Source organism: Myodes glareolus, chromosome 20, assembly GCF_982192425.1.
Source record: "Myodes glareolus chromosome 20, mMyoGla1.1, whole genome shotgun sequence".
Lineage (NCBI taxonomy): Eukaryota > Metazoa > Chordata > Mammalia > Rodentia > Cricetidae > Myodes > Myodes glareolus.
Window position 1 is genome coordinate 38,583,606 of NC_142045.1, and position 10,457 is coordinate 38,594,062.

Sequence of the window (10,457 nt, forward strand, 5' to 3'; positions counted from 1 at the left end):
TCGATTTTAATCTAAGTGCCTTGTCTAGTCTCTTGTTCTTAGTCACCCAAGCAGTGCCAAGTATGAGTTCTGTCTTGTGCAGTGAGCCTTAGGTCAGATAAGATATTGGATAATTGCCCACAAACTTTGTGCCACCATAGACTTTGAATCACTTACTGACAGAACAGAATTGTAGGCCAAAGAGTTTGTGGTTGGGTTAATGTTCACAATTCCCTTTGGCTGGCAGAGTACATACATTCCTGTAAAAAGACCCTAGAATGTGGGGGTAAATGCTCTTTGTAAGCAAGAGCTTGATGTCTCCATATTCAATGAGTTGCATAGATGATGTTGTCAGTCATGGGACCTTGATGCCAGGTTGTGGAGAGCAATCTATAGCCTTGGCAAGAGCCGGCACACTTTGGGGATTCTTATGGGACCACTTTGGCCAACAACTCAATTAGAAATAACCCAGTCCTTGTACAGGAAGTTTCATTTGTGAGAAGAAGTGACCAGTTGGAATGCTGACTCTTCATTATTTGGTGATTCGTTTCGACCACCTTTATATACTTCTATATTTTATATAATGCTTTAGGTTTCATACAACCCATAAAATAGTGCTTAATTGAAGCTCTCTCTCTCTCCTGGTTTTCTCACTCTTGTCCCCTCTTTCTTTCCCATTCCCACTTGCTCCTCCCATTCTGGCCACCACATCCTTCCATAACTATCTATTCTATTTCTAGTACCTAATGAGATCTATTTGTTCCCTCTAATCTTTTATTCTATACCTAACCTCTGTTATTCTATAGATTGTAGTTTATTATCATTGCCTTAATAGCTATTATCTACATATAAGCAAATACACAGTTTATTTCTATTTCTAGATCTGGGATACTTCACATAAGATGATTTTTTTTCTAGTTTCATCTATTTACATATGAATTTTGTAATGTTAGTTTTTGTAAACAACTGAGTAATACTCCATTGTACAAATTTATACGTCATTCTTTATCTGTTCTTCTGTTTACAGACATCTAGGTTGTTTTAAATTTCTGACTATTATGAATGCAGCAGGTATGTAGATGTTTGAGAAAGTGTCTCTATGGTAGGATGAAATGACCTTTATGTATGTGTTTAAGAGAAGCATAGCTGGATCTTGAGTTAGACTGATTCCAATCTTTGTGAGGAAAAGCGCAATGATTTCCATAGTGGTACTAAAAGTTTAAAGTCCTACCAGCCATGAATGAGTGTTTTTATTGCTCCACATCTTCAACAGCCTGAGCTGTCACTGGATTGTTGATCTTAGGCATGCTAATGGATGTATAATGATCTCTCATAGTATGCAGATGGGTCACAGATACCTGTTAGTCTTCAGGGAGGGACTTCTGGAGGTTTGGGATAAAACAATAAGTAGGAGAAGGGAATTTAAGAAAGGAAGATCTGTGTGATCCACTGATGGTAAGATCAGGGTGGAAGGTTACTACAGCAGTTTTCTATAGAGCTGGAGATGAGACTAGGACTTTAAATTTGGAGGTTCTGCAGGAGAAGTTAAGATCTGCATCAGTCTGGAAACAGAGTCTGAGACCAGCATCAGAGCAGTGGACTGAGCTCCCAAAGTCCAGTTAAAAAATGGAAAGAATGAGACTATGAACAAAGAGGTCAAGACCATGATGGCTACACATACTGAAACAGTCTACCTGAGCTAATGGGGGCTCACCAACTCCAGACGAACAGGGAAGAAACAAGCATAGGTTCAGACTGTTCCCTCTGAATGTGGTTAATAGTCGTATTGATGGGGAAGACTAGGGTGCCACTGACGGGAGCACCAGGATTCATCCCTTCTTCTTGTACTGGGTTTTCAGTAAACTGTTCTCTTTGGATGGTTACCTTGTTCAGTACAGATGTAGTGGGTAGGGCTATGGATCATCCCCAGAGCAATGTGCCTTACCTTCTCTATGGATTGAATGGTGGTGGGGTGCAGGGTTAGATAGAGGAAAGGGGAGCAGGAGAGGGAGTGGGAATTCAGATTGGTATGTATAATGAAAAAAGATACTTGTTATTAATATGCAAAACAAATAAAAATAAAAGGTTGAATGTACCCAAAGAATAGCTGTGTAGCATATACACAAACACACATACATACACACATACATATGAGCATGTGTATGTATTTGACAAACGTCACCTTATGACCTTTTCACTCTTACTATGAGTTTTTTATGAAGTCTGAGCCCATAGAATTTAAGACAAAAAACCTACAAATTTGGAGAAGTATGAGCCCATATAATTTAAGACTAAAATCTAAATATTTGGAGAAGATAAAATATTTTTTGATTATATGACTGAGCTTTGTAGTATGCTGGATATAAAGCTTTATAGAAACACAATGAACATAGAAGATCTTAAATAATGTTTTCCTACTAAATAAAGAAGTTTATGAAATGACAGTGAAAGAGGATCTTGCTCCTAGGATCTTGAAATATACAGGCAAATAGATGGATCTAGAAAACTTCATACCGAGTGAGGTAACTTAGACTCAGAAAGACAAACATCATTTGTACTCACTCATAAGTGTCTTTTAGACATAAAGCAAGAAAAACCAGTCTACAACTCACAATCCCAGAGAACCTAAACAATAAGGAGGACCCTAAGAGAGACATACATGAATCTAGTCTACATGGGAAGTAGAAAAAGACAAGCTTTCCTGAGTAAATGGGGAGACCATGGGAGAGGGTAGAAGTGGAGAGGAGAGGAAGGGAGGGGACAGAGAAAAATGTATAGCTGAATAAAATCAGTAAAATAAAATTTAAAAAAAGAAAGAACAAAGCATTTCTCTTTTACTGTATGCAAGATAAAACAAAAACAATGGCACAACATGTTAGAATAAGGAGGCGCTGCTGCTTGGCGCTGGGGCCGGAGGAGGGGACGCGCGCCGGAACGGGGCCGCCGGGACCAAGGGAGCGACAGACGCGCAACCAGCCGACGCCGCAGCTGCTGGGGGCCCGCACGGACCCTCTGCCTCTGTGTAGAATGAGCCAAGGAGACTCGAACCCAGCAGCTATTCCACATGCAGCAGAAGATATTCAAGGAGATGACAGGTGGATGTCTCAGCATAATAGGTTTGTTCTGGACTGTAAAGACAAAGAGCCGGACGTGCTGTTTGTGGGAGATTCCATGGTACAGTTGATGCAGCAGTACGAGATTTGGCGAGAGCTGTTTTCTCCACTTCATGCACTTAATTTTGGAATTGGGGGAGACACAATACGACATGTTTTATGGAGACTAAAGAATGGAGAACTGGAGAACATTAAGCCTAAGGTCATTGTTGTCTGGGTAGGAACAAACAACCATGAAAATACAGAAGAAGAAGTAGCAGGTGGAATTGAGGCAATTGTACAGCTTATAAATACAAGGCAGCCACAGGCCAAAGTCATTGTGCTGGGTCTGTTACCTCGAGGGGAGAAGCCCAACCCTTTAAGACAAAAGAATGCCAAGGTGAACCAACTTCTCAAGGTTTCCCTGCCGAAGCTTGCCAATGTGCAGCTCCTGGATACAGACGGGGGCTTCGTGCACTCGGACGGTGCCATCTCCTGCCACGACATGTTTGATTTTCTTCATCTCACAGGAGGGGGCTATGCAAAGATCTGCAAACCCCTCCATGAACTGATCATGCAGTTGCTGGAGGAAACACCGGAGGAGAAGCAAACCACCATTGCTTGACTGGCCCCATCAGTGTTAACAGCATCCCAGCTTCCTCAGATCAGTTACACCACTGGCACTACAGAATCCTTTCTTAAGGCACTTTGCATTGTACAATGTTCCTGGATGCTTGTATCTAATGTTTGAAGGGGCGGAGGGATTTAAACTGGTCCTGTATATAAAGGTTTGTTTGGCACAGGAGAAAAATTAGCCAAGGAAAATTCATTTAAAACCAGAAGGGGATTTTTTTTTGTTGTATATGACACATTTGTCGAAGTATCACTGTTTTTCCTAGGACAACATCAAGCACGAGTACAAAATGAAGATTCTTTTCTTGGCCCTTTTTTCTATGGATTATGTCATATGTGATAATTATCACATCTACTTGGCTTTAAACTTATTTTTGGTCCAGTTTTAAGGTTCATGAGTTAGTGTGTTGTGTTGTTTTGTTTGATTCCTGTATCCTCAGTATTTTTATTAGCAAATAGCATCAGATTAAACATGCTTGTCACTCAGATATGGAAGATGCTATAGTTAACAAACGAGTTTATTCCTCAATCTAGCAGTGAAACAAGTTCTGGGGACTGTGGGATATTATTTGTATGCTGCTGAATGAATATCATGTCTGTAATAGACCCATGCATGCAGCCTTTCTTCTGCTTCCCCTTCATCTCTTTGCAGGTGGGTTTAATTACATTGCAAGCTTTTGACTCATTTTTAATCTAGGAGTTGCATTGCTGTCAGGATGATCTTATTGATGTATATCTCATTCTGTGTGGTGTTCTGTGATGTTAGGGTCTGTGTAGTGTTACCCAGAGTTCTGATTGTCGTTGCCCCCCCCACCTGTTATGGTTTCCTTTGTTTTGAGCGTTTGGAGTAGGAGATCCTAATTGTTTCCCATTCCATAATGCCTGATGTTATTTCAAGTTTTATATATTATCTTAAGGTGTATATGTTTGTTTTCATTTTATATATATATAGATAGATAGATATATTTTACAGTACCGGATCAAACCCAGGGCCTAGCACATACTAAGCAAGTGCTCTGCCACTGAAGTAATCCCTAGTCTTGTTTGTTTCTTAATTGACTTAATTCTTAAATTCTATCAGTAAAAAAATATTTGGCTTTTTCCACGGGAAACAGTGAAGCTGCTCTCATAGTAGTTGTTCTCTCTTTTTTGGGTTTTTTGAAAGCAGGCTTTCTCTGTGTAGTCCTGGCTGTTCTAGAACTCTCTGTTTACCAGGTTGACCTCAAAACTCAAGAGATCAGCCTACCTCTGCCTCACCAGTGCTAGGATCAAAGGCGTATGTCATCTTGCCCCACTTTGCATATGCTGGATTTATTCCACCATCTTAATAAAGATGAGAACTAGGTTTGTCTTTTAGTTTTTGAGGCAGGGTCTCGCTGTGTAGTTCTGGGCAGCCTGGAACTTGCTGTATATACCAGACTGGCCTTGAACTCACAGAAGTCTTTCTGCCCCTGCCTCCTGAGGACTGAGATTAAAGGCAAACACCACCATGCAGGTGGCTTATTTAACTTTTAAGGCACCTTATATAATGCGTGTTCATCAAGATTTTAATGGTCTGTTCTTGAGCTACACAAACTGCCAATTGAGAGAACAGGAGATTGTTGGTTGTCTGGTATACATATAGACCCTGTACAAGCTGGATCTTCAAAAATTTTAAACTGAACCAGGTTGGAGGTTGAAGTAACCCATTAAATGTGCTCTTCCATGATTCTACTTAATGGTTATATTCAGTAGCTATGATCTAGACTTTATGCTCTGCTTTCAAAGCAGCTATCAGGGCTATTAGAGGAGTTGCTGGGTTGTGCTGAGACCTGCACCTGACTGAGAAGGATAGAAGTTGGGATGGTGTTTTTTCCTGATGAGCCTCTTTGTAGGAATTTATTTTAATGCATAGTCTTGTGAATGTATCATGTCTTCATTAGCAACAGGAAAATACACATGGTGTTTACTAAAATTGTTTACTACATTCAAATTTCTTTTTATTTTTGTAGTAGCTCAAGTTCTTGAGTTTTTCAAGACATTGTTTTCTGAACTGAGGTATAATTTTAGAAAGGAGATCTAATTAAGCAAGAATTTTGTGTGTGAAAAGAACATTTCTATCCAGGTGTTTGTGTGTTCCTCAGAGTGGGAGTATGGTCCAAATGAATCCATTAGGTCACTCCTGCAGCATGCGCTTGTAGCTTCTCTTGACCAAGGATGAGCTAGTCGTATGAGTTGACCTTCAGCTCCTGCGTATGTGTATAAACCTCAGATGTTACTACATTTTATATCTACCAGAGCTATTCAAGCAATAGTATTTGAACCACTAGCCTTTTAAATAAAACTCAGCCCTATTGCTTACATGCAAAAAAAAAAAAAAAAAAAAAAAAAAAAAAAACATGTTAGAATAAAATAATTGTGAACAATTGGTGATGCTTGCCAAACATAGAACAGTAAGTAGCAATAGGGAAAATATAAACTGAAAGATATTTTTCTGCTGTGTGATACTTGAAGACAGTAAATACATTGTTAATTAGTTAACTAATATAGGAACTTCATTTTCTGTAGATGTATTATTGTATTTTCCCACCGAATGATTTTCCAAATAAATAGATTTCTTAATGAAATTATCATAACATCATGCTCCATTAGAAAACTTAAAATACACATGTGAATTAGCTTCATGAAGCATGCTGTTCATTCTGAAAATTAAAGTACTGCCTAGTAGATATAAATCTCCTCTGGTGCATTAACTCCTAAATGACAACATTCCTTGCAATCTATTGCACTCCAGCAGTAATGAGTAACAACGCTCAACAACATCTCATTCTGTGGGCACCTACCGAAGAAGACCTTTACATTTTTCTAAAAATGCATCACTAGAACACAGAAAACTTCCCATTTGATATTAACCACTAAGTAAAGTTGACAAATAGATGTTGACTGTTCGTGTACAGCATCATCAGTTTTGCAAAATTAAGAAGTTAATTGTGACTTTTGTGGCCAAGCCTCCACATACTGAAAAGATTAAATGTTTTTGTAATTGAAAAGCTATCGACTAACTATCAAATACTCCTTGTTCCTTACTCATATTCTTAATTATTGTTGCATAAAATTGATACAAAGTATTAGGAAAGTGTCAAATCAAATGCCCATTCTAATAATATTTTTATTCATATTTCAAGTCATAGATATTGGGTTATTAGACAGTATTTTCGAAACTCTAAAAGAACTTTGCTCTGCATTTCATGTTTCCTCTCACCTCCATGTCACACCTCTTTTTTTTCATTTTTAAAATATTTATTTAATATTGTAAAGTTGCCAGTAATCAACAATGTTTCAAACTTTTTGTATGTCCATGTCACACTTCTTGAACACTCAACTCAGATAAGAGGTGAAAGAGAATATTCAAATAAGAAAGTCCAAAATATATGTTTATTCAATTTCATTTATCAATTAAATAATCCACTTATTAATTATTTTATGTATTAATAAGGATATATTTGATTTCAAAGAATACATTACAAATTAATTCTTGATTTTAAAAAGTAAATGAATTATTTCATCTTTATTATAAAACTTAATTAAAAGACGTAATCAGTTTGGTGTCTTCTATTTTCTGCCTTTGGCCTAACTTTTGATTTCTTTGTTTATCTTTATATTTTTATGTGTATCAAACAATCTATATCTTCCTGTTGGGGAGTGTGCACATCTGATGACCTTGCATTTATTGTCTTCTTTTTTGAGCAATGGGACACTTTTAACTATGATTTACATTCCAAGTCTAAGTCTAGGTTCAAGGAATGATTATCCCACCTTGTGCAAAGTTGTTGAGGCAGAAAGTATCTAGGAGAAAGAAGACAAAATTGGCATGAGAAGCAAACAATGAATGAATGATAGAGAGAGAGGGAGAAAGAGAGAGAGAGAGAGAGAGAGAGAGAGAGAGAGAGAGGGAGGGAGGGAGGGAGAGAGAGAGAGAGAGAATCTTTCATCAGTGCAGTCACAGGTCTTATAAATGAGTAAGTTAAATGGTGTTTGCTCCACTATGTATTTTTCTCTTAATTTTTTTCATTGATTATAGAAAGTTAATGAGTACTCTCATAGTCAAAGGAGAAAATAGTAACTATTTTAGAGATAATGGCAGTCAGTCACTGAATGCATTAATCTTTGTATGTTCACAGAAGATTTTTAAAGAGTAAACTTTTACATAAATGACTAATATCTGAAATAAAATCAACCTTGTTAATATATAGGAAATTAATGTTACTATAAATTTAAGAAATGTTAAACAAATTGCTAAGATCTTTCCACTAAGATACCACAAACTAATTAGAAGATTATAAATATCTTGCAGCATGAAAATACATTATTATAATAGAGTATCAGAAAATTATGTGAAGATACTATCAATGACATAGAGAGGTCATTGATATGAAAAGTTTCATTTTGCTGAAGAGTAAAAATACAGTATGCTAAGCAATTTGTTATAAAATACAATAATTTAGTCTAAGGCAGAAATGAATTGAAATGCCTCCATGTTAAGATAAATCATATACTTTTTTTTCTATTGCATCTTATCCCAAAAGCATTATTAACAGATTGAAGTTCACACACTAAGAAGGGTGATCAAAATGGTCACAGGTTTTGGAAGACAACTAGTAGGGAATTATTTTGAAATCTGGATCTTTTTTCATGGAAATCTCATCTACATTTTAAGTAAACATTCACTTTTGAAAGTACAGGAATTGGACCTCAGAATGATGTTTATCCTTGAATCAAGAAAAGTGTAATCACTGTTTGAAACTGCTTTTTTACTAAGCTCCCATGTTTCTGCTCTTACCTAAGAAACCCTTTCATAAATCACTATTGCACTGTCTCAGTCCTCAACATTCTTTGTTATTTTCCAGAGAATGGGGATTATGAATGGCATTCCTCAATACCTGATCCACAGCCTCTTGATTCTATGACAATAGTTTCCAAAAATGTCTTGGAGTTGAAGGTTCAAAATGACAAACTCCTTTATAAGATGAAACTCAAGTAGGCTAATTGCCGTGAATTCATATTCTGTATTCTCTCTATTATATTTAAGTCCATTTGCTGATTTTAGTGTAGTATAAGTGAAAACTATCCCTTTTTCAAAAAAAAGTGACCCTTTGTTAAATGACCTTTTATTTGCCATACTTTTTAACTAAAGACAAAATATAAAATATGCATATATGTTATTATATAGGTAATGTAGCAATAACTAAAAGAATTTTTCTGTTATTAATTTGTGGTAGCTTTTAATTTTTAATTAATAATTAGCATTGCTGAAGTTAAATGCTTGGATTTTATTTATTTTTGTTTTCATTCAAAAAGTATCAGTAAATTAAATCCATTTAAATAAAAAGTCAGTATTATTTCAAATTCTTTTAAATGTCTTTTGCCGATAAGTTTGAGAGAATCACTTACATATGTGAATAAAATCACAAACACATGACATATTGAACTCAAAACGAATCCTTATGAGCATTTTAACCTCTCCTTGGATCTTATTTTGTTTCTCATTGCTACTGCATTCTTGCAATTAATGCTTCCAGCTCAGACTCTGAAAGATAGGTATTTTAGATGTTCATTGCGGCCATGTGTTGAACTAACTGTAATAAAAAGAGATTGTTAATTTATTATAAAGTATGAACATCAGAGTGTCTTCTGTAAGAAGGTAAAATATTTTCCAAAACTTCAAATTTTGCAAGAGTATTTTCATTTGTGTTTAGAAGATAAATCATGAATGAGCCAGGACCTTGCTTTTATATTACTCACACACTACTGGGTAACTCTAAACTCCCAGGCTGTAAAGAAAATATAAACATACTTTCTGATTATCATCAGTGTTGAGAAAAGAATTAAAAAGATGGATGAAAGAGACTTGAAAGCGTATTTTAGAGTTTAAGTGATTCAGGGTGAAGAAGCCTCTAAGAGGTGTGTTTTGAAGTAAAACTTCAATGGGCAAAATAAAACCAGACACGTAAAGAGCCATGCAAGGAACAGAGAAGTTGAAGATCAATTCCAGAAATGGCCCAGGATCGAGCTTTAGAGGTCTTTGAAGCTGATGTACTGAGAAAGAATGGCGAGTGTAGAAAAAATGCAGCTGCATAGAAAGCAAAGCCGTCTCCAAAGTTGAGCAGTGGTGGACATGGTTGGTGTTCAGATGGGGAAACATTCAACAAAGATCACAACTCTGTGAAGGGCAAGTTTACATCTTGATAAAGTGGTTTTTAGTTGGGTATAAAAAGACACTGATGGGACTTTAAAATGAGTCTAGTAAGAAAGATGGCTGAAAGGAGTGAGATGGTCCTTATTAAATACAGAAAAAGATTTCCCATCCCTGCATGGGAAATAGAATTTAGCAAAGAAGAATGTTGATGAGAAAGGCAGAATACTGATGAAGTACGGAGAGTAAGTTCGTCTGGCACATGAAGAATTTATAAGAATACATTCGCACTGTAGACACGATAGGCTGGCTACTGTATTGTACTTCGAGAGTAAGAAAACAACTTGTAACTTAGAGCTATTGTAACCTGAGAAACTGGACATGGTACTTTCCTTGAGATGAGAGAGAATAACAGCAATGGGTGTTGAGGAGAAAATGCAGTTTCAAGTGTCAGGATGTGTGTACTGACTTGAAATCTGATATCAGATATTCAAATAAAAATTAAAAATAAGCAATTTAATTTTAAAAGAAAGCTAAAACAAAGCCTCTAGGGGAAAATCGGAGGCTATATTTTCTTACTG

General features: G+C 36.4%; 1 pseudogene; it reads left to right on the top strand.

Moving 5' to 3' along the window:
* The first annotated feature begins 2,874 nt into the window (after window positions 1–2,874).
* Window positions 2,875–6,044, top strand: LOC148118801 (platelet-activating factor acetylhydrolase IB subunit alpha2 pseudogene; annotated as a pseudogene).
* Window positions 6,045–10,457: the final 4,413 nt, after the last annotated feature.